At 56.6% G+C, this 5,698-nt stretch overlaps 1 long non-coding RNA gene across 1 annotated transcript; it reads right to left on the bottom strand.

The window, feature by feature from the left end:
* Positions 1–4,450: 4,450 nt before the first annotated feature.
* On the bottom strand, positions 4,451–5,674 carry LOC138117115 (uncharacterized). The gene is made up of 3 exons (XR_011154522.1): positions 5,583–5,674; positions 4,986–5,292; positions 4,451–4,727 (listed from the first exon to the last, which is right to left on the bottom strand). It is a non-coding gene; the product is annotated as an uncharacterized lncRNA (long non-coding RNA).
* Between the last annotated feature and the right edge of the window lie 24 nt (positions 5,675–5,698).

The following is a 5,698-nucleotide window of genomic DNA, read 5'->3' as shown; positions in this document are numbered from 1 at the left end:
CTCCAGAGCACAGGCGAACAGCTGCTTATCACCACGCTGGCAGCCTCGAGGCTATTGCAGGGTGTCAGGAGAAGTATTATTCCTCCCTGCTCCTGGGAAATTTCTATTTTTGGCCCCTCCGTCACAAGGAGCTGCTGCCTGCACCCGCTCTGGGCTGGGAGAGCAGCCAGCCCTGCAGAGCCCCTTCCCTCCCGCTGCCAGCTCACCGGGAAAGAGCCGGACTTTGGGGGAAACAGAGGCAGTTTTGGTTCAAGCTGCAGAATCCACCTTTGCCTGGCTAGCAGAGAAAGCTGCAGGGAGAAGTCAGAGCCCCTTTTCAGTGCCTAAAGGGGTTCCAAGAGAGCTGGAGAGGGACTGGGGACAAGGGCTGGAGGGACAGGACAAGGAATGGCTTCCCACTGCCAGAGGGCAGGGATGGAGGGGATATTGGGAAGGAATTGTTCCCTGGGAGGGTGGGCAGGCCCTGGCACAGGGTGCCCAGAGCAGCTGTGGCTGCCCCTGGATCCCTGGAAGTGTCTAAGGGTGGGTTGGAGCAACCTGGGATAGTGGGAGCTGTCCCTGTCCATGGCAGGGCCTGGAATGGGATGAGCTTTAGGGTCTCTCCCAACCCAAACCATTGTGGGATTCTGTGATAACCCAAAGCTCAGCTGCAAAGGGGCAGAGCCAGGCTTTGTGCTGGACTTTCCAGTGACATTTTAGGGGTCACTGGTCATTTTCAGGCTGGAAAATGGTGACTCCTGTGTCCTTGGGGGACAGAAAAGCCAAGGTCTGGTCTGACCCAGTGCTGGTGACAACCCTGTGTGGTGGTGAGAGACCACCAGGTCCTCCTGCCACCACCTTTGTGACACTCCCTGCACCACAATTCCCTTGGCCAGAGAGAACAGATCCATCCATTTCTCCCTCTCTCCCTGGCTCCACTTCCCAGCCCTCGTCAGCTCACCCCAGTGAGCTCCACCACACCCTGCAGCGCCCAAACCCGAACAGCCAGCGCACGGAAAAAGCCCATTTTTGATGATTCCCTTCTGTCCACGTGTGAGATCGGTAATTGAGGGTAAAATTCCATCCAGGGTGCATTTCAGCCCTGAAAATAGCCCGATAAATGAGCTCAGCTCTTTGCTGGTTGACTCAGCTAATCCTTCAGCTGCCGCCAGACAGCTTTGATTGTATCTTCTCTCCTTGGGCTCCGTTTAATGCCAAGGCCGAACCGTGGCAGCTGCAGCAGCTCTGTGCAATTCCTAATCTGCCTTTATTCCTGGCTGCACCGCTGAACAGAGGTCGGCTCCCGCTCCTGGCTTGATTTATGAATATGGATTCTGTTGGTTAAGCCATTAGGAGCGGTGATGGAGCAATTCCTCGTACATCCTGCACCGTACAGTGCCTCATTTGCAGCCCGCCCAGCAGAACATTCGCCCTGCACCGCTGTTCACGCAGGGAAGATTATATTAAAGGCTTTGTCTGTAATGCTGTAATTCCACCTCGCCTCCCTAAGCCCTCTCCGATGGGAAGCAATCCCGCCGCAGGCAGGGAAGCGGTGGGGAAAGGAGGGAATCGTGCCCAGCGGGAGGAGCTGATATCCCGCCCCAAAGGCTTAAAGGGAAGTGTTAAATCCGCTGCGATCCCAGCGGGGACCCCGCTCCGGCTGCTTGTGGTGCTGCCCCAGCGCCTCCATCCATCCCAGGGGATGCTCCAGCTGGAATAGCCGGGGTGGGGAGCAGCACTTCCAGCCCCACAGAGCAGAGTCCCCAGCACGGCCGAGCATCGCTCCGCGGGGAAGCCCAAACCGGCTGGATCCCTCTCCCAAGGTCGCATTCCCTGTTCCCGGGTCAGCACGTCCCAGCCCCATTCCGCAGGGCTTTGTGCCGGCGCGGAGGAAGAAACAGGCTGTGCCCGGAGGCCTCGCTGTGCAATTAGAGAAAACAAAGAGGGAGAAGGGAATTGTGCGAGGAGCGCGGCGGGGGTCGGGACGCAGCTCCCGCTTCCTGGCTCCCAGCCGTGTTTTTTCCCATCGCCGCCGTATCCGCTTGTTTTGGAGAGGAGAAGGTTCCTCTCCAGCTGCCCCCGTGTCAGGCACAGCCCAGCACAGGGATAATTTGGCACCTTCTCCCTAAAAGAACCAGCACTGGCCAGGATGTGGTCACGGATGAAACAGGCACGTTATCCATGTGGGAAACTTCAGGAAGGGACCCGAGCAAAGCCAAGTTTCCCTTTTGTAGCAAGCAAGACGCTTGGAAAGGTGCACAAGTAATATCCAAGGCCTGTCTTTTCCAGAGTGGCAGAAAATTAAATTTCCATGTTATTTATCCAAGAACTCCTAAATGGAGCGGATCCATCCAGCTCATCACTCACCAGCTTCTCGTCCTTTGTATTTAATTAGCAGGAACACGCAGGGGCCGAGCCAGGCAGGTAACGGAGCTCGGGAAAACCACTCCTGACAGGCTGGGAGCGGGGGTGGGATACAGGCACCGGAGCAGGGAACAAGGGGACACTCGCTCTGAGGGCTCAGGGCTTATGGAAACCAGGATTGAGGGACAGGGCAGGACTGAGGCTCCGTGGGAAGAGCCGGGACTGCAGCTCTGGGTGGGCAGTGTGGCCCGGGGCGGGAATAATTTGGGTTCCCGGAGGTGAGGCGAGGGATGACAAGGTGACAGAAAGCCCCAGGGAGAAGCCAGGCGTGGAGGAAAACGCTTCCAAGAGAGGCAAGACTGAAGGCTAGAAGGGAGGGAGAGAGGGAGGGGAGGGAATTTGGGGTTGTCCCACAGGTACGGGAGATGGGATGATGGGAATGGGTTCATTTGGGATCTGCTGGGGAGGGGTGGGAGGCGCGACAGCAGATTGGTGAGAGAGCAGGGAAGGAGGGGCCAAGTCCCAAAGGTGCCACCTGACCCCACCTGAGGGATGCCCCAGGGGTCCCGATTTCAGCAAGTGGCCTGACCCGAGAGCCTCAGGGTGCCAGGGCACAACATTTCACACGTCTGTGCAGATCCCAGTCCCACGAGTGTCCGTGTCCATGTGGATTCCGGTCACGTAAGTCTCAGTGTCCATTTGATCCTGATCCCACAAATGTCTGTGTCCATGTCTGTGTCCATTCGATCCCGGTCCCACGAGTGTCCATATCCATGTCCGTGTCCATGTCCGTGTCCATTCGATCCCGGTCCCACGAGTGTCCATATCCATGTCCGTGTCCATTCGATCCCGGTCCCACGAGTGTCCATATCCATGTCCGTGTCCATGTCCATGTCCATTCGATCCTGGTCCCACGAGTGTCCATATCCATGTCCATGTCCATTCAGTCCCGGTCCCACGAGTGTCCATATCCATGTCCGTGTCCATTCGATCCCGGTCCCACGAGTGTCCATATCCATGTCCGTGTCCATTCGATCCCGGTCCCACGAGTGTCCATATCCATGTCCGTGTCCATGTCCGTGTCCGTTCGATCCCGGTCCCACGAGTGTCCGTGTCCGGTCTCCAGGCGCCCCCTGGCGGACACGGCGCGGCCCAGCCCCGCCCGGCAGCGGCTGCTCGGGGAGAATCCCACGGGATGAAGCCCACGGGATGAAGCCCACGGGGGCCCTGAAGGGACAAGGTGACATTAAACCAGGAGCCAGGAACAGAGCCCATCACCCACAGAGGTTTAATGACAACAAGAACATGGCAGTGGGCAAGGAAAGGAGTGACAGCTCCAAGGAACTACAGAGGGAGCTCAGAAGGCTTTAATTAGCCATTAATTAACCTCCTCCACTGAGAAGAGGAGGAAAAAAGCACGTTCCTGCTGGGAATCGGGATGAGCAGAACACACAGCCCACAGTTTGCTCACCCTCCTCCAGGCAAGGCGCTGGGATGATGCAGAGACACAGCGTGGACAGCCCAACATTCTTCCTGTTCAGGTGCCTCCCGAAGTCTTGGGAATTGGGAAATGTAGCCCTTGGATCACGGAGCAAGGTGGGTAGAAAGGCAGAGGGAATGGCAGAGCCTGAAGCTGTCACATCCCATCCTTACCCCAGGGAAAGGCTCCGGCTGCTGCCAGGGCTGGGCTCACACTGGGAAGTGATTTCAGGCTCATATTTGTGGCTCTAAGAATGGAGAGCCACCTTCCTTCCTGTCTGGAAGCAAAAGCCTTGTGGGTCTTAGGAACAAGCCAGGTAGGAAGAAGCAGGAATGCTGTGCAGGAATGCTGTGGCCTCTCTGGTGGAGCAGAGACATCCCTGAGAGCAGAGACCATGACCCAGCGCAGATGATGTCCCCAAACCAGTGTGGGACGTGTCTGTCCTGTCAGAAAGGGAATAATTCACCCCTGCACGGCCTCAGCTCCTGAGCCAACACCTCCAGGGCCAGCTCTTACCCTGTTCCACATGAACAGCCCATAAAGGCCGTGACAGTCAGGACGTGACCCCCAGCAGATGGCAAAATCACTTTATCCATCACTGAGCTGGGAGGAGGAACCCACCTGCCCAGAACATCTCTGCCAAGTCCCAGGGAACTCCTCACTCCTTGGCCAGGGGTTACAGCAAAGGAGCTCAGCCCTGCAGTGATCCTTCACACCTCCAGCTTCCTTGGAAGGAGAGGGAGGCTCCCAATCCAGCACTTGGGAGGTGCCTGTGGTTGGGATTCAGCAACGCTGCCTCTTGAGAAACCACATTTGTGCTCCTCCAAGCCAAACATACAGCAGGAGTTACTGCACTTGTTGTGTTTTACTCCTCCCTTGCCAAGTCCTGAACACTCCAACGGGCCTGCAGCACCACAAAATCAAGGCATGGGATGAGGGGAAGGCATTGGTGTATACAAATACATGAAAGAGGGGAAATGGAAGATGCCAGACATTCAGAGGACAGCACTGGGGAGCTGTAACAGAGCCCTCCAGCCTGGATTAACCACCAGCACTAAAGCAGAGCCACTTCCAGATTAGGAGCTCATGCCTGAACTTGGGGAGTTCAGTGTTCCCCAGCCAGGGTTTGTTCTCAAAAAGAATCAGCTGCCAAGGAACTTACCAGCAGAACTGGGCTGCAGAACTTGAAGCACGACATTCCCTCCAGGAAAGGCAGGCCAGGGAACACGGGGCTGGCACAGGATCTGCAGCAGGAGGAGGAAAAGCTCCTTGGTGGCACTGAGCTCATGCCACAAGTTGTCCCATTTCCACAGCATCACTTGGAAAAGCAGTGCAGAGCTGGCGTGGGTGTGGATTTCAAGTGTAGGGAATGCAGACAACTCCCAGTGTGACCCCACAGAGAAGGGGGATGACACCATCATGCTGCCTCCCTCTCCTCACCCTCCTGCTGGGTCAGTGCCAGCTGATCCCTTTCAGACCAAGTGGAAGGAAGAATGGGAAAAAAAAAAATCCAGGATTACCTCATGCTTCCTTTCAGACAGAGAAAGCTGGGCCTGGGAGGGCAGAGAGGCTTTGTCAGGGCTCAGGGTGTCAGTTCTGCCACCCCAAACCTGCAGTGGGAGGGAGCAGGGCACCACAGGCACCCCAGGGGAGATGGAGGAGGAGAGAACAGAAAATAGGGATAGGGGAAGAATTGGGATTTTACAGCATGAGGTGTGGGGGGTGTGTCTCACATCTTCAGGAAATCAGCACTGCTCACCAAGTACCCAAACAAGGGAAAATTAATTCCTGTCCCACGATGGAAGACAGGCAGCTGCACGTCAGGAGGGTGGAACTGGCCCAGCATTTTCCTTTGGGACAAGGAGGGGGGAAAAA

This window comes from Aphelocoma coerulescens, chromosome 11, assembly GCF_041296385.1.
Source record: "Aphelocoma coerulescens isolate FSJ_1873_10779 chromosome 11, UR_Acoe_1.0, whole genome shotgun sequence".
Taxonomy (NCBI): domain Eukaryota; kingdom Metazoa; phylum Chordata; class Aves; order Passeriformes; family Corvidae; genus Aphelocoma; species Aphelocoma coerulescens.
Note: the sequence above shows the minus strand (reverse complement) of the source record. Positions and strands in the feature narration are given on the sequence as shown.